The 25,485-nt window shown below is 37.5% G+C and overlaps 1 protein-coding gene across 5 annotated transcripts in view; it reads right to left on the bottom strand.

Annotated features, from left to right (window-relative positions):
• Positions 1-25,485, bottom strand: part of LDAH (lipid droplet associated hydrolase) — a 151,858-nt gene that overhangs the window by 17,187 nt on the left and 109,186 nt on the right. The window lies entirely within an intron of this gene.

Below are 25,485 nucleotides of genomic sequence, written 5' to 3'. Positions count from 1 at the left end.
CTTTGTACCTTCAATTCCATTTTGACTGGGATTATTATTGTTATCTTGCTTTCTTTTTTTGCCAGCATCTCTCCTTCCCTTCATTTTCAATCTTTTGTCATTTTGTTTCAAGTATGTCTCTTGAAATCATGTAAGTGAACTTCTTTAAAAATGCAATTTGAAAGTCTCTGTTTCTTAAATAGAGGGACTAAACATATTCATATATATTGAGATCAAAGCTATTTGGTCTGACTCCAGTCATCTTGCTTTATATATCCTATGCTTTCTTGTTATTTCTGACTCTTATCTTTAGTGTGAATGATGAATTTTCCTCCCTACCCAGGATTTAACAAATTTATTTTCATTAACAATCTGAAAGTATAAATTCCATTTTTATTTATCTAGTGGTAAGCCTTACCTAAGAACTGCAAACTTACTTTTTATTTTCTCTTGCTGTCTGGAATTACTCATCTAAACAAGGCATGACCTTAGCATACTTGCACTTTCCCCGTGCCTTCCTCCCATCCTGCCTCCATCCCTGTGGCTTCAACCATCTGTAATTTTAGTTCCAGATTATCATTATTATTTTTTGAGACAAAGTTTCGCTCTTTATTGCCCGGGCTGGAGTGCAATGGCACGATATTGGCTCACTGCAACCTCCACCTCCCGGGTTCAAGCAATTCTCCTGCCTCAGCCTCCAGAGTAGCTGGGATTACAGGCATGTGCCACCACGCTCAGCTCATTTTGTATTTTTAGTAGGGACAGGGTTTCGCCATGTTGGTCAGGCTGGTCTTGAACTCCTGACCTCAGATGATCTGCCCGCCTTGGCCTCTCAAAGTGCTAGGATTACAGATGTGAGCCACCATGCCCAATCCCCAGATTATTAATTTTTACATTTTTCCTCTACTTTCCTTGTTTAAAGTTTTATCAAGGTAACACACACACATATATAGTTTCATATCAAATATCACAGAAATGGTTCTAGTGCAAAACCATAGTTTCCTTTTCCATCGTTTCCCATTTCTAGACCCGTTTCCTAGAGGAAGCCTCTCTTAACTCTTTTAGCTGTCCTTCCACTAGTTATCTTCAAACATCTAAACACTTACGATCATCTTGCCATTTCTTGATAACTTATTTATTACCCTTGCTGAGTTGCTGTGAGAGATGAGGATTTAGCTCACTTTTACAGCCCTACCATTCCTTCCTGCCATCTTCTCAACATGTTTATATCTTATTTTGAATTATTCTATTCTTACTTAAATAATATACTTACACTTTTACTTCTAAATATTGTTCACTGCTGAGCCAAGTGGTATCTAGAACGACACTTCCATTTTTACAAGTCTCTGTCCTCCAATATTTGTTTTTGTTACAGTTACCTTTTTTTTCCCCCTAACTCTACTCAATATTTTTCTGAGTCAATTATTCCTGGAGACCTCCTTTCCAGGACTCTTAGACCCTCTGCTCTAACCTGCACCACTGTCGACTTAGAATTTCCCTTCCCTGCCTTCTTGGGTTGTTCCCATTGTTTTCTAAGTCCCAGTTAATTAACTCATTCATTTGTTTGTTCATTCAACGATGACTGAACACCTACTTACTTTATGCCAGGCATTATTTTAGGTGCCAGAGATGGAGCAACAAACAAGACAGAAAAGCTATTCTTGAGATACAGCTTTTGGGATGATAGATGGTAGATGGTGAGAAAGTGCTATGGAGAAAAATAAAATCAGCTTAGGAGATAAGTCTGTGCAGTGACAGAGGTGGCCTATTTTATGTAAAGTTCACTGAAAAGACCTTCCTGGTAAGGGCTTGTGTGAACAGAGAACTTGAATGAAATGAGAAAATGGACCCTGCAGACACTTGGGTCGGCAGCACTCTAGACAGAGAACAGGGTAGGAGATGCTCCCTTAAATATAGCCATGATGTAATCCTAAAAAGTAGCACTTTAATCATTCTTGTCTGTCTGTGATATTAGCATGAATACATATAGGAGTAAATATTCTGCATTTTCTTGGCCTAATCTCCTAAATCAGGACAGGATATTTAGTCGCAGTTATACACTAAGAAGCTGGACTTTAAGACTCTAAGTACTGGTTCCAAAACCAGAGCTGTCTTTGTTTTACTATATTTCGGGGAATTTATAAGGACCAACTAAATTAAAGCAACAGGGATTTGATTAATACATTATGGCCTATTCACTAAATTAATTATTCTATAACCTATTATCCTGCAGAATATATAATGTCAAATACATATTTAAAAATAATAGTAACTGACAAAAAGCAAACCATGAAATAGTACAGTATGATCCCACTATTGTAAAGATACATGTGTATGGTACAGATTTATTTGAAAAGATAAACAATAAAATAATAACACATTATCTCTGGTTCATGGAATCCCAGGTGATCTGCTTGTCCTTTCTTCCCTCTCACTTCCCTGCCTCCCTTTCAATAGGTTATAGTTTCTTTCTTTGTACATCATTTTGTCTCTCCTAGAATTATTTATTGCATTTGATTTTCTTTTTTCATGGGTAGACAATGAAAATTCTCTACTTTCTTCAAAAATGCATCAGATTTTATTCCCAAATGTGCAAACACATCCAATAATTCATTTATTCTGTCCCTCCCCCCACAGAGCCTTCCATTGTTTTGATCCAATCTTGGACGGGTCGCTCTCCAGGCCTGCTGCATAGCTGTCATCCTTGGACTTCCCTTTGCCACTTCTCTGGACTGAATTCCCTGTTTTATGGATTCTGTTCATGACTTTCTCATTCTTGGTTTATTCCCTTACTTTACTGAAGCACATTTTCCAGTAACTAATAAAAAGATACACAGGAATTTTTATAAATGTTTACATGTCTAATTTTTGTTTCTTTTCCCACATGAATAGCATAGTTTGGCTGTATATAGAATTTTAAGCTGAAAGGGGCTTACCTTCCAATTTATTATCTTCCAGCATCCAAGGTTAATGATTTTAATTTTAGTTTCTTGGAATGCGACTGCTTCCCTTTGCCCTGCCCCTATCCCATCTTCTTATCCTCAAACTCAGCTCCCTTAGCTCTGGAATCCTGAAGTTTCGCAGGAATATGCCCTAATACAAGTCTTCTGTTCGGTAATTAGACTGGAAATCCAGTGGGCCCACTCACTGTTTGGACTTAGCAACTTTCTTTCTGGAAATTTTTCTTTTATTATTTCTTTGATAATTTCTTCCCCTGTTTTCTCCATCCCCTCTTTCTGGAACTCCTACTAGTAGGATATTGGATCTCTTAGATTAATCCTCTAAGTCATTTTTCTTCTATAGCCCTTCTCTTTTTCAATTTGTATTACTTTCTAAGAGATTTCAACTTTCCCTTCTGTGTTGAATTCTCTATTGAATTTTTATTTTGGCTGTGAAAATTTCAATTTCCAAGAATATTTTCTTGTTCTCTTTCCTTTTTTACAGCATTCTGTTTTTTGTTTTACAGATGTTATATCATCTTTCTGAGATTACAGGGCTGTTTTATAAGAAATATTTTTTTTTTCTTTTTCCTGTCATTTTATTATTCATTTCCTGACCTCCCCTTCCCGCAGTCTGTTTTTCTGGTTTGGTCTCTCTCTTATGTTGAGGAAATGTCTGATACACTTGCATTGTATAAAGCCATGTGCTCTAAAAGTTATGTCTGATGACCTCATCTGTATTTGTTAGCTGTGAACTCATGAAGAAAGGCTGTCATGCCAATTTGAAAAGTTTTCATTTAAGATACTTGTCAGAGGAAGGGCCATGTTTTCCTATTAGGATATTTGTTTTCTATTTTATTTTTGACAAACTGGGCTTCTATATCCCATTATTTCCCCTACAAATATAAGAGCTATAAAGTTCAGGAAAATAATTTCTTCATGCTTCCTCCTTTAGCCTTGACTTTTCAGGATTCTTTTTCCCTGGACATGAGATACCCTGTTTGCTTATGGGTAGAAGAATGTTTTTCCTTTTAGATGCAGTCAGAGTGACCTGCTTCTTTCCTGTTACAGCAGCCCCTGATAAATAGCCACACACTTACCAGCTTTCCTGTGTAATGCGGCTATTACTGAGTATAATATGAACAAGCTAGCCCCAGCTAAGATTCTAATTTCTTGACACAGTGTTTCAAAGACACTTTATTTGCAGTGTAGCCAAGATTGGTGGCCAAGACTTATTTTCCCACACTCCCTGCAGACAGAGCAGGTTTGAGTTCTCTCTTGTTGCCATGAGGCTGAGTACTATGCCCCAAGGAGTGAAAGCACAAGTGCCTTCTTGTACATGACAGAAGAACCCCAAGCGGCAGGCCTCATTATGTGCAAGAATGACTCATGTGGTCCATGTTGCCTTAGTTGGATCTTTCTCATTGTAATTCAGAGCACCTGAAATTCAACACAGAACACTCTGATCATCAATAAAGCATTATTCTGTAATTGTAAAGAGTAGATTTACCTTTCCAGATTCCTTTACAGAGATTTCAGTTGTAAATTATGTTCATAATCAAGGTATCTCAATTTCTGTTTCTTTTCTATATATATTAATTATAATAGAAACACAGAATGTCCATAGAACAACACAATCCTACTTAGTCCTTCTATAAAAATGCCATTATATGGCCATACTGCCCAAGGTAATTTATAGATTCAATGCCATCCCCATTAAGCTACCAATGAGGTTCTTCACAGAATTGGAAAAAACTACTTTAAAGCTCATATGGAACCAAAAAAGAGACCGCATTGCCAAGACAATCCTAAGCAAAAAGAACAAAGCTGGAGGCATCACACTGACTTCAAACTATACTACAAGGCTACAGTAACCAAAACAGCATGGTACTGGTACCAAAAAAGATATAAGGAACAGAACAGAGCCCTCAGAAATAATACCACACATCTACAATCATCTGATTTTTTACAAACCTGACAAAAACAAGAAATGGGGAAAGGATTCCCTATTTAATAAATGGTGCTGGGAAAACTGGCTAGCCATAAGTAGAAAGCTAAAACTGGATCCCTTCTTTACACCTTATACAAAAATTAATTCAAGATGGATTAGAGACTTAAATGTTAGACCTAAAACCATAAAAACTCTAGAAGAAAACCTAGGCAATACCATTCAGAACATAGGCATGGGCAAGGACTTCATGTCTAAAACAATAAAAGCAATGGCAACAAAAGTCAAAATTGACAAATGGGATCTAACTAAACTAAAGAGCTTCTGCACAGCAAAAGAAACTACCATCAGAGTGAACAGGCAACCTACAGAAGGGGAGAAAATTTTTGCAATCTACTCATCTGACAAAGGGCTCATATCCAGAACCTACAAAGAACTCAAACAAATTTACAAGAAAAAAACAACCCCATCAAAAAGTGCACAAAGGATATGAATAGACACGTCTCAAAAGAAGACATTTATGCAGCCAACAGACACATGAAAAAATGCTCATCATCACTGGCCATCAGAGAAATGCAAATCAAAACCACAGTGAGATACCGTTTCACACCAGTTAGAATGGCGATCATTAAAAAGTGAGGAAACAACAGGTTCTGGAGAGGATGTGGAGAAATAGGAATACTTTGGTGGGACTGTAAACTAGTTTAACCACTGTGGAAGACAGTGTGGATATTCCTCAAGGATCTAGAACTAGAAATACCATTTGACCCAGCCATCCCATTACTGGGTATATACCCAAAGGATTACAAATCATGCTGCTATAAAGACACATGCACACGTATGTTTATTGCGGCACTATTCACAATAGCAAAGATAGCAAAGACTTGGAACAAACCCAAATGTCCATCAGTGATAGACTGGATTAAGAAAATGTGGCACATATACACCATGGAATACTATGCAGCCATGAAAAAGATGAGTTCATGTCCTTTGTAGGGACATGGATGCAGCTGGAAACTATCATTCTCAGCAAACCATCGCAAGAGCAGAAAACCAAACACCTCATGTTCTCACTCATAGGTGGGAATTGAACAATGAGAACACTTGGACACAGGAAAGGGAACATCACACATTGGGGCCTGTTGTGGCGTCGGGGGAGGGAGGAGGGATAGCATTAGGAGATATACCTAATGTAAATGATGAGTTAATGGGTGCAGCACACCAACATGGCACATGTATACATATGTAACAAACCTGCACGTTGTGCACATGTACCCTAGAACATAAAGTATAATAAAAAAAATGTCATTATAGACAGTCTAGAAACTACAAAAGTTGCAGAAGTTCAACTCTAGACCACTTGTGTTGAATTCGTTACTTGTTTCACCATGGAAACAATACTGATGAGATGACAAGCTTGCCTGGGTTCTTTAAAGGGACCTAGCTGAATGAATTTGGTATGCAGGAGTGTAAGATGCACAGGAATGATGTGGTGATGCCTGAGAATGAAATGGCAGGTTAGGACCAGATCATGAAGGACTGTGAATGTCAGAATCATGAGTCTGCTGCAAATTTTTCCTCGGGCACTGGTGACCTACTGAGAGTTTTTGAGTAGGAAAATGAAAACTAATCTGTGATTCAGGAATATCATTTTAGTAACAGATACCAAGATAACTACCAGCAGAGCAAGGCTAGAGGCAGATGACTAGTTAAAATACTATTATATTGTCTAGTGGGGAGAGAATGAGGTTTAAAGTGCTTATAGTATGAACAAGAATAAATTACCGAAGACATAATTTTTCCTACTATAAACATGTGCTCTGTATACAAAACACAGAAATTATATGAATAGAAGAAATGATTAGCAAGAGCTTAGTGAAAAACAATCAATATTGCTATTGTGATCACTTCCTTTAAATCTTTAAAATTTTATGGTTAAGTCTTAGTTTTCACATAGTTATACTGCATACGAAATTTAAAATTTTGCCTCTGAGCACATTCTAGAGTAGTGCTATGCAACCTAATTTTCTGTGATGGTGGAAATGTTACTTGTGCTGTCCAACCAATACAACGGCCCTTGGACAGATGTGCCTCTTGAACCCCTGAAATGTGGCCAGGACAATAAGGAACTGAAATTTCAATTTTATTTAATTCATTTACATTTAAATAGCACATACGGCTAATGTCTGTCTTATTGAACAGTGAAGTTCTACAGCTACACATAAGGTAGACCTTACAGAGGCAATGGATTAGATACTAGGAGAAAGTGAAGGAATGAAAAATGAATATTAGTGATGGCTTAGGAGAAAAAAAAGTTTGGGGAACACCATGAGGAAAATACAGATTTTATGGAAAGAGAAATTCTCGTTTTCTTTATACTTCCCATTAGCCTTCTCTACAAAATCTGATCCCAACCTATGCTGAAGCTTGGCTCCATTTAAAGACTGCATGCTTTCCAGTGAATGTGAGCTACTTATCCTCTAAACACACATAAAATTTGCATCCTCAACCATTTGGTTCATGGCATTCTGTCTACTTGAAGTCTTCCCACCCATCCTTTGTCTTAGCTTAGATGCTCTGTCTTCTCTCTACCTTGCTCTAACACTCCAATCTGTTAATAAAGACTGCTGAATTATCAGTATAGAAGCCCTGTTTACTGTTATTGGTTCCCAAAAATCTCAACTGAATTTTAATTTCAAATGTAAATGATCTTCCACAGTTCTACTTCTGAACAAGAGGGAGTAAGAGGGACTGGATTTATCCTCCTACCTAAAATCCCGAAACAACTGAAAAAAAAAAAAAAGACAAAATACATGAAGAAAAAAGTTTTCAAGACACTGGGTATTGGGCAACAAAAGACAGCAATCCCTGAGAAACGAATGAGAGGAATCTTATGACTGTCTCAGCTTATAATCTGAAAAGTTGTCAGTCTACAGTGCAAGAAGGAGAAGTACAAGCAGAGCTTAGTAATCTCCCTGAGTTGATAAGTGCATTAATCGTATTTTATTTTCTTCATTTTATGATGCTTTGACATCTTGGAGGCCTTGCTTGTCGGGGAGAGGCTGCCCCTCCCATGACTAGCTAATTCTTAGAGATAGCAAATGATTCCCTGGTGAACATTTCTTTCATATGCAAACAACCAATCCAAAGGCCATACCCGCCAACCACCTCCTTTAGAAAACTCCCACACAACAAGCCAAATACTCTAAATCACTCTAAATCCTGCTGGAAATCATTTCAGGACCAGACACAAGACATCCAGGAACTACCCCTATAGCTCAAAGCCCACCAAAATTTTTCGTACCAGCCAATCCTAACTAAACCTGCTCAGCTGCCTAACCTGCCTCATCCCTTCCTTTCCATGGTGACCACAATGAAGGCTCTGGGCCATGCTCTCCTCTGCTCCTTCTGCCTCCTTCCCCAACCGGGTGCTTCCCATGAGGCCCTGCCTAGTGTGGAATGCCCTCTCCTCTCAAGAACTGTAAGTAACACTTCTTTCAAAGGCAGTTGTCTCCATGCTTGTCAATGTTAACATACCTGATTAAAAGAATGCATTTGTAATTAAGGAGATAGAGGTGATAGTTTGGGGAGGCTACTGCAGTGGTTTTTGGCAGGGCAGAGTTGTAGAAGGAGAAATCTGTAGTGAGTGAGAGAAAGATCCAGAGATCTGCAGATGGGACTCCCTGAATTTCAGCTAGGTACTGATCAGCTTAATTGTATGAAAAACTTTGAGAAGCTGGGGGAAGGAATCATCTGAAAGAATTAGAGGGAATAATCCCTGAATGACAATAGTTACTGTTTCTACCAGTCCAACACAGAACCTCATAACTAACAATGCATCAACTAGAGCAGCACCAGTACTGGGCCACACAGCAGGAGGTGAGCAGCAGGCAAGCAAGTGAGGCTTTATCTGTATTTACAGGCATTCCCCTTTGCTTACATTACTGCCTAAGCGCCACCTCCTGTCAGATCACTGGCAGCATTAGATTCTCAGAGGAACGCGAACCATATTGTGAACTGTGCATGCAAGGGATCTAGGTTATGTGCTCCTGATGATAATCTAATGCCTGACCGTCTGTCACTGTCTCCCATCACCCTCAGATGGGATTGTCTAGCAGGAGGAAAAGAAGCTCTGGGCTCCCTCCCACTTTTCTACATTATGGTGAGTTGTATAATTACTTCATTATATATTAAAATTTAATAATAATGGAAATAAAGTACACAATAAATATAATGTGTTTGAATCATCCCCAAACCATTCCCCCAGCCTGGTCCAGGGAAAAAGTGTCTTCCACAAATTCCTGGTTCCAAAAAGGTTGGGGACTGCTAACTAGAGAACTCAAGAGAAGTTTTTGCCTTGGTGGTGGAGTAAAATTAGCCTTTAACCAAATGCCACTCTGGTACCATCTAACAGCTTAGAAGCAAGACCGGAAAGTATCAAACCGTCTCCAAATAACAAAATTGTGTCCCATAACAGAGCTCAATAATATTTATAGAAATACAAAAATATCCAGCATCCGACAAGGTAAAATTCAGAATGTAAGCTATCCAATAAAAAATTATCACGCATGCAATGCAATAAAATATAACCCAAATGAGGAGAAAAATTGATCAGTCAAAACTGATGCAGAAATGACAAAGATAATAAAATTAATAAACATTCAACAACTGGAACTTGGACAAGTGGATATACATATGCAAAAGAAGGAAGCTGGATCACTACCTCACATGACATAGAAAATAAATTCAGAATGGATCATAGCCCTAAATGTAACAACTACATCTATAAAACTCTCAGTAGGAAAGAGAAATAAATCTTTGTGACCTTAGATTGCAGAATGGTTTGTAACTATGACACCAAAAGCACAAGTGACAAAAATAAAATAAGTAAAATAAATTGGACTTCATCAAAACTAACACCTTTTGTGCTTTAAACGACACCATCAAGAAAGCAAAAAAGACACTCTACAGAATGGGAAAAGATCATATGTTTGATAAAGATCTCTAGCCATAATATATAAAGAACTCTTACAAATCAATAATAAAGACAATCTGATTGAAAATGGGCAAAGGATTGCAATGGACATTTCTAAATATATTCTAAAGAAGATATACAGATTGAGTATACCTAATGTAAAAACACAAAATCTGAAATCTTCCAAAATTCAACTTTTTGAGTGCCAACATGATGCTACAAGTGGAAAATTTCACACATGACTTTACGTAATGGGTTGCAGTCAAAACTTTTTTCATGCACAAAATTAAAAATATTGTGCAAAGTTACCTTCAGGCTATGTGTATGAGGTGTATATAAAATATAAGTAAATTCTGTGTTTAGGCTTGGGTCCCATTCCCAAAATATCTCAGTATGTGTATGCAAATATTTCCAAATCCAAAAAAAATCCCAAATCCTAAACACTTCTGTTCCCAAGCATTTCAGATAGGGGATATTCAATCTGTACAAATGGCCAATAAGCTTGTGAAAAGATGTTCAATATCATTAGTCATCAAGGAAATATAATCAAAACCACAATGAGATACTACTTCACTAGGATGGCTATAGTAAAAAAAACAAACAATAACCAGTGTTAAGATGTGGAGAAACTGTAACTCTCATATCTTGTTGGTGGAATTATAAATTGGTACAGGAACTTTGGAAAACTGTTTGGCAGTTCCCTAAAATGTTAAATATAGAGTTACCATATACCCAGCAATTCCACCTGTAGACAAGAGAATCAGAAACATACGCCAACAAAAAACTTGTACATGAATGTTTACAGCAATATTATTCATAATAGCCAAAGAGTGCAAACCATCTGAATGTCCATCAATTGATGAATGGAAAGACAAAACATGGTAAAGTCATGCAATGAAATATTATTCATCTATAAAAAGTAATGAAGCACTGACACATGCTAAAACATGAATAAACCCTGAAAATGTGCTAAGTGAAAGAAGCAAGTCACAACCCAACATGTCAAACTTTGTGGGACAGGGCCAAAGCAGTAGTTAAAGAGAAATTTATAACACTAAAAACTTATATTACAAAATCAATTATTTCAGTTTCCATTGCAAGAAACTAGAAAGAGAAGAGCAATTAACTCTGAAGTAGGCAGGAAGTAAAGTTCACACTAGAAATTAATGAAATTGAAGCCAATAGAATAATCAAGAAAATAAATGGAACTAAAAGCTGGTTCTTCAATAAGACAATAAAATTGATAAGTCTTTAGCCAGACTGATCAGAGAAAAAAATGTGAGAAGACAAAAGATATTAAGATACCATCAGAGTGGGAGGAGGAAGGGGAGCAGAAGAACTATTGGGTACTAGGCTTTGCATCTGGGTGACTAAATAAGACATACAACAAACCCCTGTGACACAAGTTTACCTGTATAACAAACTTGCACATGTACCCCCAAACCTAAAATAAAAGTTAAACAAAAGTAAAATTATATGTTTTTTTCTCCTAAAAAAAAAAGGTATTACCAATATCAGGAAAGACAGAGGTGACATCTCTACAGATTCCAGATATCAAAAGGATAATCACATAATTTTGTGAACAACTTTATGTCATGAATGTAGACACCTTGGACAAAATGGACAAAGTCTGCACAAAGACAAAAATGTTAAACTTACTCAAAAAGAAATAGATACCCTGAATAGTCTTACATATATTAAAGAAATGGAATTTGTAATTTAAAATCTCTTCACAAAGAAAACCCCAGGCCAAGATGATTTCACTGGTCAATTTGATGAACAATTAAGGAAGAAATATTGATTCTACATAAACTCTTTCCAGAAATGACTACATATGACTATTTGGTTTTTGGTATAGGTAGCACTTCAAAACAGTGGTAAAAAGATGGTTTGTGGGAAGCAGAATTCTAAGATGTCTCTCAAATATTTGACCCTGTGAATATGAAGTATTACTCCTATGATTAGGTCATGTTATCTGGCAGAGTTGACTTTAAGAAGGGAGGATTATCCTGGTGGGCCCAGCCTAACCTATTCACATGTGTGCTTTAAAATCTGAGTTTTCTCTGGCTGGTTGCAGAAAGGAAGTCAGAGATTTGGAGCACTAGAAGGATTAAATGCACCATAGTAGGTATGAAGACAGAGCTCACATGGAAAGGACCTGAGCGTGGCCTTTAAAGAGGGAAGAAGTGGTTCGTTCCAAGATGGCGGAATAGGAACAGCATCGGTCTGCAGCTCCCAGTGTAACTGACGCAGAAGACGGGTGATTTCTGCATTTCCAACTAAGGTACCTGGTTCATCTCATTGGGACTGATTGGACAGTGGGTGCAGCCCATGGAGGGTGAGCCGAAGCAGGGCAGGGCATTGCCTTACCCAGGAAGTGCAAAGGGTTGGGGGATTTCCCTTTCCTAGCCAAGAGAAGCTATGACAGACTGTACCTAGAAAAATGGGACACTCTCACTCAAATACTGCATTTTTCCAATGGTCTCAGCAAACTGCAAACCAGGAGATTATATCCTGTGCCTGGCTCAGCAGGATCGACACCCACAGAGCCTTTCTCACTGCTAGTACAGCAGTCTGAGATTAACCTGCAAGGCAGCAGCCCAGCAGGGGGAGGGGCATGGGCCATTGCAGAGGCTTTAGTAGGTAAACAAAGCAGCTGGGAAGCTCGAACTGGGAGGAGCCCATCACAGCACCTCAAGACTTGCTGCCTCTATAGACTCCACCTTTGGGGGCAGGGCATAGCTGAATAAAAGGCAGCAGAAACTTCTGCAGACTTAAACGTCCTTGTCTGACAGCTCCAAAGAGAGCAGTGGTTCTCCCAGCATGGTGTTTGAGCTCTGAGAATGGACAAACTGCCTCCTCAAGTGGGTGCCTGACCCCCGTATGGCCTAACTGGGAGACACCTCCCAGTAGGGGCTGACAGACATCTCATACAGGCATGTGCCCCTCTGGAACAAAGCTTCCAGAGGAAGGATCAGGCAGCAATATTTGCTGTTCTGCAGCCTCCACTGGTGATACCCAGGCAAGCAGGGTCTGGAGTGGACCTCCAACAAACTCCAACAGACCTGCAGCTGAGGGACCTGACTGTTAGAAGGAAAACTAACAAATAGAAAGGAATAGTATCAACATCAACCAAAAGGACATCCACACCAAAACCCCATCTGTAAGTCACCAACATCAAAGACCAAAGGTAGATAAAACCACAAAGATGGGGAGAAACCAGAGCAGAAAAGCTGAAAATTCTAAAAACCAGAGCACCTCTTCTACTCCAAAGGATTGCAGCTCCTCGCCAGCAATAGAACAAAGCTGGACAGAGAATGACTTTGATGAGTTGACAGAAGTAGGCTTCAGAAGGTCAGTGATAACAAACGTCTCCGAGCTAAAGAAGGATGTTTGAACCCATTGCAAGGAAGCTAAAAACCTTGAAAAAAGATTAGATGAATGGCTAACTAGAATAAACAGTGTAGAGAAGACCTTAAATGACCTGATGGAGCTGAAAACCATGGCACAAGAACTATGTGATGCATGCACAAGCTTCAACAGCCAATTCAATCAAGTGGAAGAAAGGGTATCGGTGACTGAAGATCAAATTAATGAAATAAAGTGAGAAGAGAAGTTTAGAGAAAAAGAGTAAAAAGAAACGAACAAAGCCTCCAAGAAATATGGGACTATGTGAAAAGACCAAATCTATGTTTTATTGGTGTACCTGAAAGAGACGGAGAGAATGAAAACAAGTTGGTAAACACTTTTCAGGATATTACCCAGGAGAACTTTCCCAACCTAGCAAGGCAGGCCAACATTCAAATTCAGGAAATACAGAGAACACCACAAAGATACTCCTCGAGAAGAGCAACCCCAAGTCACATAATTGTCAGATTCACCAAGGTTGAAACGAAGGGAAAAATGTTAAGGACAGCCAGAGAGAAAGGTCGGGTTACCCACAAAGGGAAGCCCATCAGACTAACGGTGGATCTCTCGGCAGAAACTCTACAAGCAGAAGAGAGTAGGGGGGCCAATATTCAACATTCTTAAAGAAAAGAATTTTTAACCCAGAATTTTATATCCAGCCAAACTAAGCTTCATAAGTGAAGGAGAAATAAAATCCTTTACAGACAAGCAAATGCTGAGAGATGTTGTCCACCAGGCCTGCCTTACAAGACATCCTGAAGGAAGCAATAAACATGGAAAGGAACAACCAGTAACAGCCACTGCAAAAACATGCCAAATTGTAAAGACCATCAATGCTAGGAAGAAACTGCATTAAGTAATGGGCAAAATAACCAGCTAACATCATAATGACAGGATCAAATTCCAACATAACAATATTAACCTTAAATGTAAATGGACTAAATGCCCCAATTAAAAGACAAAGACAGGCAAATTGGATAGAGTCAAGACCCACAAGTGTGCTGTATTCAGGAGACCCATCTCCTGTGCAGAAACACACAGGCTCAAAATAAAGGGATGGAGGAAGATCTACCAAGCAAATGGAAAGCAAAAAAAAAGCAGGGGTTGCAATCCTAGTCTCTGATAAAACAGACTTTAAACCAACAAAGATCAAAAGAGACAAAGAAGGCCATTACAAAATGGTAAAGGGATCAATTCAACAAGAAGAGCTAACTATCCTAAATACATATGCACCCAATACAGGAGCACCCAGATTCATACAACAAGTCCTTAGAGACCTGCAAAGAGACTTAGACTCCCACACAATAAAAATGGGAGTCTTTAACACCCCACTGTCAATATTAGACAAATCAATGAGCCAGAAAGTTAACAAGGATATCCAGTACTTGAACTCAGTTCTGCACCACACTGACCTAATAGACATCTACAGAACTCTCCACCCCAAATCAACAGAATATACAATCTTCTCAGCACCACATGGTACTTATTCCAAAACTGACCACATAGTTGGAAGTAAAGCACTTCTCAGCAAATGTAAAAGAACAGAAATCACAACAAACTGTCTCTCAGACCACAGTGCAATCAAATTAGAACTCAGGATTAAGAAACTCACTCAAAATCACACAAGTGCATGGAAATTGAACAACCTGCTCCTGAATGACTACTCGGTAAATAACAAAATGAAGACAGAAATAAAGATGTTCTTTGAAACCAATGAGAACAAAGATAGAATGTACCAGGATCTCTGGGACACATTTAAAGTGGTGCGTAGAGGGAAATTTATAACACTAAATGTCCACAACAGAAAGTAGGAAAGATCTAAAATTGACACCCTAACATCACAATTAAAGGAACTAGAGAAGCGAGAGCAAACACATTCAAAAGCCAGCAGAAGGCAAGAAATAACTACGATCAGAGCAGAACTGAACAAGGTAGAGACACAAAAACCCTTCAAAAAATCAATGAATCCAGGAGCTGGATTTTAGAAAAGATAAACAAAATTGGTAGACTGCTAGCAAGATTAGTAAAGAAGAAAAGAGAGAAGAATCAAATAGACGCAATAAAAAATGGTAAAGGGGATATCGCCACCTATCCCACAGAAATACAAACTACCATCAGAGAATACTATAAACACCTCTACTCAAATAAACTAGAAAATCTAGAAGAAATGGATAAATTCCTGGACACATACACCCTCCCAAGACTAAATCAGGAAGAAGAAGAATCTCTGAATAAACCAATAACAGGCTCTGAAATTGAGGCAATAATTAATAGCCTACCAAAAAAAGTCCAGGACCAGATGGATTCACTGCCAAATTCTACCAGAGGTAAAAAGAGGAGCTGCTACCATTCCTTCTACAACTATTCCAATCAATAGAGAAAGAGGGAATCCTCCCTAACTCATTTTATAAGGCCAGCATCATCCTGATACCACAGCCTGGCAGAGACACAACAAAAAAAAATTTTAGAGCAATATCCCTGATGAACATCGATGCGAAAATCCTCAGTAAAATACTGGCAAACCAAATCCAGCAGCACATCAAAAAGCTTATCCACCACAATCAAGTTGGCTTCATCCCTGGGATGCAAGGCTGGTTCAACATATGCAAATCAATAAACATAATCCATTGCATAAACAGAACCAATGACAAAACCACATGATTATCTGAATAGATGTAGAAAAGGCCTTTGACAAAATTCAACAGTGCTTCATGCTAAAAACTCTCAATAAAGTAGGTATTGATGGAATGTATCTCAAAATAATGAGAGCTACTTATGACAAACCCACAGTCAATATCACACTGAATGGGCAAAAACTGGAAGCATTCCCTTTGCAAACCGGCACAAGACAGGGATGCCCTCTCTCACCACTCCTATTCAACATAGTGTTGGAAGTTCTGGCCAGGGCAATAAGGCAGGAGAAAGAAATAAAGGGTATTCAGTTAGGAAAAGAGGAAGCCAAATTGTCCCTGTTTAAAGATGACATGATTGTATATTTAGAAAACCCCATTTTCTCAGTCCAAAATCTCCTTAAGTTGAGAAGCAACTTCAGCAAGGTTTCAGGATACAAAATCAATGTGCAAAAATCACATGCATTCCTATACACCAATAACAGACAGAGAGCCAAATCATGAGTGAACTCCCATTTCCAATTGCTACAAAAGAGAATAAAATACCTAGGAACCCAACTTAAAAGGGATGTGAAGGACCTCTTCAACGAGAATTACAAACCATTGCTCAATGAAATAAAAGGACACAAACAAATGGAAGAACATTCCATGCTCGTGGATAGGAAGAATCAGTATCATGAAAATGGCCATACTGCCCAAGGTAATTTATAGATTCAATGCCATCCCCATTAAGCTACCAATGACTTTCTTCACAGAATTGGAAAAAACTACTTTAAAGTTCATATGGAACCAAAAAAGAGCCCGCATTGCCAAAACAATCCTAAGCAAGAAGAACAAAGCTGAAAGCATCACACTACCTGACTTCAAACTATACTATAAGGCTACAGGAACCAAAACAGCATGGTACTGGTACCAAAACAGATATATAGATCAATGGAACAGAACAGAGTCCTCAGAAATAATACTACACATCTACAATCATCTGATCTTTGACAAACCTGACAAAAACAAGAAATGGGGAAAGGATTCCCTATTTAATGAGTGGTGCTGGGAAAACTGGCTAGCCATAAGTAGAAAGCTGAAACTGGATCCCTTCCTTACACCCTATACAAAAATTAATTCAAGATGGATTAGAGACTTAAACGTTAGACCTGAAACCATAAAAACCCTAGAAGAAAACTTAGGCAATACCATTCAGGACATAGACATGGGCAAGGACTTCATGACTAAAACACCAAAAGCAATGGCAACAAAAGCCAAAATTGACAAATGGGATCTAATTAAACTAAAGAGTTTCCATGCAGCAAAAGAGTGAACAGGCAACCTACAGAATGAGAGAAAATTTTTGCAATCTACCCATCTGACAAAGGGCTAATACGCAGAATCTACAAAGAACTTAAACAAATTTTCAAAAAAAAAAAAAAAATGCCATCAAAAAGTGGGCAAAGGATATGGACAGACAATTCTCAAAAGAAGACATTTATGCAGCCAACGGACACACGAAAAAATGTTCATCATCACTGGTCATCAGAGAAAAGGATATAAAAACCACAATGAGATACCATCTCACACTAGTTAGAATGATGATCATTAAAAAGTCAGGAAACAATCGATGCTGGAGAGTATGCGGAGAAACAGGAACGCTTTTACACTGTTGGTGGGAGTGTAAATTAATTCAACCATTGTGGAAGACAGTGTGGCGACTCCTCAAGGATCTAGAACTAGAAATACCATTTGACCCAACGATCCCATTACTGGGTATACACCCAAAGGATTATAAATCATGCTGCTATAAAGACACATGCAGATGTATGTTTATTGCGGCACTATTCACAGTAGCAAAGACTTGGAGCCAACCCAAATGTCCATCAATGATAGACTGGATTAAGAAAATGTGGCACATATACACCATAGAATACTATGTAGCCATAAAAAAGGATGAATTAATGTCCTTTGTAGGGACATGGATGAAGCTGGAAACCATCATTCTGAGCAAACTATCACAAGGAAAGAAAACCAAACACCACATGTTCTCACTCACAAGTGGGAACTGAACAATGAGAACACCTGCAACCAGGGAGGGAGGGGAACATCACACACTGGGGCCTGTCGTGGGGTGGGGGCTGGAGGAGGGATAGCATTAGGAGAAATTCCCAATGTAAATGACAAGTTATTGGGTGCAGCAAACCAACATGACACATGTATACCTGTGTAACAAACCTGCATGTTATGTACATGTACCCTAGAACTTAAAGTATATGTATATAGTAGAGAAGCACCCTTGCTGACAGCCAGCAAGAAAACAGGGACCTCAGTCTAAAGCCACACCAAGTGGATGTCCTGCCAACAATGTGAGCAAGTTCAGAAGTGGATTTTTTTCCCAGAGCCTCCAGACAAGAAGAGCCTGGCTGACAACTTGATTTCAGCATGAACTTCTTACCTACATACTGTGAGTTAATAAAAGGGTGTTGTTTTTAGATACTAAGCTTGTGCTGATTTTTTACACAGCAATAAATTAATAAATGATCTTTTCACTAAATGATGATGCATCAACTGGATATTCCTAGGGCGAAGGAAACACAAACTTGATTTCTACCTTCATCTTTCCATAAAAATCAATTGTAGGTGGGCTGTAGATCACAACGTAAAAGGTGAAAGAATTAAATTTCTAGAAGATAATACAGGAGAATATTTCACGATTTTGGGGTAGGAAAAGACTCCTCTAGTGGGACACTACAACACTATCCACAAAAGATTGTTAAATTACATTAAAATTAGAATTTTTTTTCCGCAAAAAGACCATATTAAGAGAGTAAAGAGACAATCCACAGAGTGGAAGAAGATATGTGCCATATGTCAAAGGTACTGGCATCTGGAATTTATCTTAAAACTTCTACAAACCAGTAAGGAAAAGGCTGGCAGCCAAACATCAAGATGGGCAATAGACAAGAGCAGAAATATCAGAGTTAGTCAAATTATGAAAGGGTACTCACCCTCATGGAAATGTAAATTTAAAAATCTGAAACTCTTCCAATATACATGCTGGAGTGCCAAATGGACTCACAGACAAATTGACTACCACGAGAACAGGCTAATCTTTGATTTATATGCTTTTCTGCCTCTATAAAATAAAACATTATCAAATTTAAAAGTAAATTATTTTATTATTTTTTGTGACATCAGAAATTCAAAATGTAGGGGGAGAAGGGAGTTAATGTGTACATTTTTCTAAATTTGTTTCTTTTCTCTTGTTTTTGTGATCAAAGTTAGGTTGCTATCAGTGCGTGTGTGTGTGTGTGTGTGTGTGTGTGTGTGTGTGTGTGTGTGTGTGTGTTTGAGACAAGGTCTCATTCTCTCACCCAAGCTGGAGTGCAGTGGTGCAATCACAGATCACTGCAGCCTTGACCTGCTGGGCTCCAGCGATCTTCCCACCTTTGCCTTCAATTAGCTGGGACTACAGGAGTATTTACAAAAACATTAGATTAGCTGGCTAATCTCAGTTACAAATAACTTCTTATAACCATAAAATCTTTTTGTAAGCATCATAGTAACCCAAAGCAAAAACCTAAAATATAATAAAAATCAAAAGCAATGAATTAAATCACACTACCAGCGAAAATCACAACCATAAATGAAGAGACTAAGAAAGGAAGAGAGGCTTACCAAACCACAAGAAAACAAGTAAAATGATAGTACTAAGTCCTTACCTATCAATAATAACATTGAATGTAAATCAACTGAATTCTCCAATTAAAACATAGAATGGCTGAATGGATTAAAAAACAAGACCCAACTATATGCTGCCTACAAGAAACTTATCTCACCTATAAAGATACCCATAGAATAAAAGTGAAGAGATGGAAAAAGATACCAAATGGAACTTTAAAAAGAGTAGGAGTAGCTACATTTATAGCACATAAAATAGACTTTAAGTCAAAAACTATAAAAAGAGATGAAGAAGGCCATTATATAATGATAAAGGGATCAATTCAGCAAGAGGATATTACATTAATAAATATGTATGTACCTAACACAAGAACACCCAAATATACAAAACAAATATTAATAGACATAAAGGGAGACGTAGACTGCAATACAGTAATAGTAAGGGACTTCAACACCTCACTTTTGGCAATAGATAGATTATCCAGGCAGAAAATTAACAAAGAAACATTGCAGTTAAACTACACTCTAGACCAAATGGACCTAACAGACATTTACTAGCATTTCATCCAACTACTGCAGAACACACATTTTTCTCATCAGTGCATGGAACATTCTCCAGCATAGGGCATATGTTAGGTCACCAAGAAGTCTCAACAAATTTAAAAGAATAGAAATCATATTAAGTATCTTTTCTGACCACAATGGAATAAAACTAGAATATTTGCAGAGGAACTTTGAAAACTGTACAAATACACGGAAATTAAACAACATGCTCCCAAATGACCAATGGGTCAATGAAGAAATTATGAGAGAAAATTTTTAAAAACTCTTAAAACAAATGAAAATGGAAACACAACATACCAGAACCTATGGGATACAGCAAAAGTAGTACTAAGACAGAAGTTTATAGCAATGAATGTCTATGTCAAAAAAATATGAAGACTTCAAATAAATAACCTAATGATACACTTCAAGGAACTAGAAAAGTAAGAACAAACCAAACCTAAAATTTGTAGAATAAAAGAAATAATAAAGATCAGAACGGAAATAAATAAAATGGAGACTAAAAAACCACAAAAGATCAATAAAATGAAAAGGCCTTTTTTTTTTTTTTAAAAGATAGACAATACCAACACACTGGAAAACCCAAATAAATAAAATCAAAGACAAAAAAGGAAACATTACAACTGGTACCACAAAAATAGAAAGGATCACTAGAGACTACTATGAACAGCTACATGCCAACGAATTGGAAAACCTATAAGGAATGGATAAATTCCTGGAAAAATACAATCTACTAAAAAAAACATAAAGAAATAGAAAAACAGACAAATAATGAGTAAGAAGATCTAAGTAACAATAAGAAGTCTCCCATGAAAGAAAAGCACAGGACCTGATGGAAACACTGCTGAATTCTACCAAACATCAGAGGAAGAACTAATACCAATTCTACTCAAACTACTTTAAGAAAATTGAAGAGGAGGGAATATTTCCAAACTCATTCTATGAGGCCAGCATTACCATGATACCAAGACCAGACAAGAACATAACGGAAAAATACAGGCCAATATACCTGATGACTATAAATGCAAAAACCCTCAACAAAATACTAGCAAACTGAATTCAATAACACATTAAAAAGATCACCATGATCATGTGGAATTCATACCAGGGAGGCAAGGATGGTTCAGCATACACAAATCAATAAACATGATACATCACATCAATAGAATCAAGAACAGAAACCATATGATTGTTTCAATATGTGCTGGAAAAGTGTTTGATAAAATTCAACATCCCTCCATAATAAAAACTCTCAACAAACTGAGTATAGAAAGAACATACCTCAATACCATAAGGGCAATATATGACAGACTCACAGCTAATATCACACTGAACAGTGAACAAAGTATTTCCACTAACATCTAACAAGACAAGAATGCCCATTTTCACCACTTCAACTCAACATAGTATTAGAAATCCTAGATAGAGCAATTAGGCAAGAGAAAGAAACAAAGAGTATCCAACTTGGAAAGGAAGAAGTCAAATTAACCTTGTTTGCAGATGACATGATCTTATATTTAGCAAAACCTAAAGACTCCATCAAAAAACTCTCAGAACTGATAAAGTCAGTAAAGTTGCAGGATACAAAATCAACATACAAAAATCAGCAGTGTTTATATATGTTTATAGTGATCAATCTAAAAAAGTAATCAAGAAGGCAATCCTATTTACAATAGCTACTAAAAAATACCTAGGAATAAACCTAACAAAAGAAGTGAATTTAATAAAAAGTTTTTCTTTATAAGGAAAACTACAAAACACCGATGAAAGAAATTGAAAGGACACACACAAAAATGAAAAGATATCCCATGCTCATGGATTGGAAGGGTTAATATTGTTGAAATGTCTATATCACCCAAAGCAATCTACAGATTCAGTGCAATCTCTATCAAAATACTAATGGCATGCTTCACAGAAATGGAAAAAACAATCCTAAAATTTGTATGGAATCCCAAAAGATGCCAAATTGCTAAGGAATCCCAAGGAGAAAAAACAAAACAAAACAAAACAAAACAAACAAACAAAAAAAAACAAAGCTGGAAGCATCATACTACCTGACTTTAAATCATGCTACAAAGCTACAGTAATTAAATCAACATGATACTGGCATAAAAGTAGACAAAAGACCAATGGAATGGAATAAAGAACTCAGAAATAAATCCATATACTTAGAGCCAACTTGTTTTCAACAAAGGCACTAAGAACATACATTGGGGAAAGGATAGTCTCTCTAATAAACGTTATTGAAACTACATATCCATATGCAGAAGAATGAAGCTAGATGGATCCTATCTTTTACCATATACAAAAATCAACTCAAATGGACTAAAGACTTAAATAAGACATGAAACTACTACAAGAAAACATTAGGGGGGATGCTACAGGACATTGGTCTGGGGAAAGATTTTTTTTCAGGTAAGACCTCAAAAACACAGGCAACAAAACCAAAAAATAGACAAATAGGATTACACCAAGCTAAAAAGCTGCACATAGAAAAGGAAACAATCAACAAAGTGAAGAAACAGTCTACAGCATGGGAGAAAATATTTGCAAACTATCCATCTGACAAGGGATTAATAACCAGAATATTTAAGGAACTCAAACAACTCAATAGCGTGACGACAAATAATCTGAATAAAACATGGACCAAAGACCTGAAAAGACATTCTCAAAGGAAGACATACCAATGGCCAACAAGTACATAACAAATGCCCAGCATCACTATCAGGAAAATGCAAATCAAAACCAAGACTACAAATTAAGTTTACGGGATACTCCTCAGGTGATGGGTGCACCAAAATCTCACAAATCACCACTAAAGAACTTACTCATGTAACCAAATACCACCTGTTCCCCAAAACCTATGGAAATAAAAAATTAAAAACAAACAAACAAAAAACCTACAATTAGGTATCATCTCAGCCCAGTTACAGTGGTTATTAAGAAAACGACAAAAAAATAACAAACGTTGGTGAGGATACAGAGAAAGGGGCATACGTGTAAACTGCTGGGAATGAAAAGTAGTACAGCCATTATGGAAAACAGTATAGAGTTTCCTCAAAAAACTAAAACTAGAACTACCACATAGTTCAGCAATCCCACTGATGGGTATATATGGAAAAGAAAGGAAATCAGTGTATCAAAGAGATATCTGCATTTCCACATTTATTTCAGTGCTGTTCACAGTACCCAAGACACTAATGAATCTAAGTGCCCATCAACAGGTGAATGGATAAAGAAAATGTGGTATATACACATAATGGAATATTATTCAGCCATAAAAAGAATGAAATCCTGTCACATGCAGCAAAATGGATCGGATTGGAGGTTATTATGTTAAGTGAAAACCAGGCACAGAAAGACAAATATTGCATGTTTTCATTCCTATGTGGGAGCTAAAAAGTGAATCTTATGGCTGGTCGCGGTGGCTCACGCCTGTAATCCTAGCACTTTGGGAGGCCAAGGTGGGCGGATCCCCTGAGGTCAGGAGTTCGAGACCAGCCTGGCCAACATGGTGAAATCCCGTCTCTACTAAAAATGCAAAAATTAGCTGAGCATGGTGGTGTGCACCTACAATCCTGGCTACTGGTGGGGGGGAGGGCAGAGAGGAGAATTGCTTAAACGTGGGAGGCAAGGTATGCAGTGAGCCAAGACTGCACCACTACACTCCAGCCTGGGCAACAGAATGAGACTCAGTCTCAAAAAAAAAAAAAAAAAAAAAAAAAAAAAAAAAAAAAAAGAAGTGAATCTCACAGAGGTAGACAGTAGAATGGTCACTACCAGAGGCTTGGAAAAGAAGTGGGGTGGAACAGATGAAGAGAAATTCGTTAAGGGGCACAAAAATAGAATCAGATATAAGTAATAAGTTCCTGTATTTGATAATGCAGTGGGAAAATTATAGTTAACAATAATTTATTGTATATTTTAAAATAGCTAGAAGAGAAGAATTGTAATGTTCTGAAAACAAAGATAAATATTTGAAGTGATGGATACCCCATTTACCCTGATCTGATCATCACACAGTGTATACAGGTATTCAAATGTCACATGTACACTAAAATATGTACAACTATTATGTAATCAATGAAAAAGAACCATCTCAAAATATTTTTTGAAAAACCTTAATACAATCAGATGGCACTATATACCTATTAGATTGACCAAAATTACAAAACATAGTAAAAATGAAAAATACAGACAATACCAACTGTTGGTGAGCAAATGAAGCAACATAAACTCATATATTGCTGGTGGAAGTACACATTGGTACAAACACTTTGGAAACCATTTGGTCTTCTGAAGCTAAACATATGCATACCATATGAACTCTGCATTTCCTCTCTGGAGGGACCCAAGAGAAATATGTGCATAAGTTCACTGAAAGGCGAGCATAAAAATGCTCTTGACAGTATGATTTTTAGTAGTACCACATTGGAAACAACCCAAGTATTCATCAATCATGATAACTGATTAAATAAATACACTGTAGTGCATTCATCCAGTGGAAAAGTATTTAGTAATACAAATGAAATAATTAAAGCTGCATGCAACATCACATATACAATATTGACTGAGAGAAGTCAGACACAAACAAGTATACATTATATAATTTCAGTTATGTAAAGTCCAAAACCAGGTACATCTAGATGTTAGTAGTAGTTACATTTGGGAAAATGGAGTAAGTGAGATGGGCAGAAGCACAAGGGAGTCTTCTGAGACTCGGGCAATGGTGATTCTTTTTTTTTTTTTTTTTTTTGAGACAGAGTCTTGCTCTGTTGCCCAGGCTGGAGTGCAGTGAGTGGTGTGATCTCGGCTCAGTACAAGCTCCACCTCCCAGGTTCATGCCATTCTCCTGCCTCAGTCTCCCAAGTAGCTGGTACTACAGGAGCCCACCACCACGCCCAGCTAATTTTTTGTATTTTTAGTAGAGACAGGGTTTCATCATGTTAGCCAAGATGGTCTCGATCTCCTGACTTCGTGATCCACCCGCCTCGGCCTCCCAAAGTGTTGGTATTACAGGCGTGAGCCACCGCACTCGGCCGGGCAATGGTGATTCTTGAGTGGATGGCAGTTAATAGAAGTTTGTTTTGTGATAATTCATGAAGGGATACATTTATGTTTTAAGTACTTTTTTGTCATTCTTAAATTTAAATAAACTTAAAAATTCAAATAATTTGTAAGGAGTCCTATTTTCTGAAAGTAAATTTTTCATCAGGGAATGTACTCCATCCCACCTTTATTCCTACCCTTATTTATTCCTTGGTAATTTCCTATCTAAGTATACTTTTTTATTTTCTTTTTAACAGAACACCGGCTTCTTTTCCAGTAATTGCTCCAAGGAAGCCATCTTTGTCATTCCTCAGAAATGCTCATAAT

The sequence above is a fragment of the Macaca mulatta genome, chromosome 13 (assembly GCF_049350105.2).
Source record: "Macaca mulatta isolate MMU2019108-1 chromosome 13, T2T-MMU8v2.0, whole genome shotgun sequence".
NCBI lineage: Eukaryota > Metazoa > Chordata > Mammalia > Primates > Cercopithecidae > Macaca > Macaca mulatta.
Note: the sequence above shows the minus strand (reverse complement) of the source record. Positions and strands in the feature narration are given on the sequence as shown.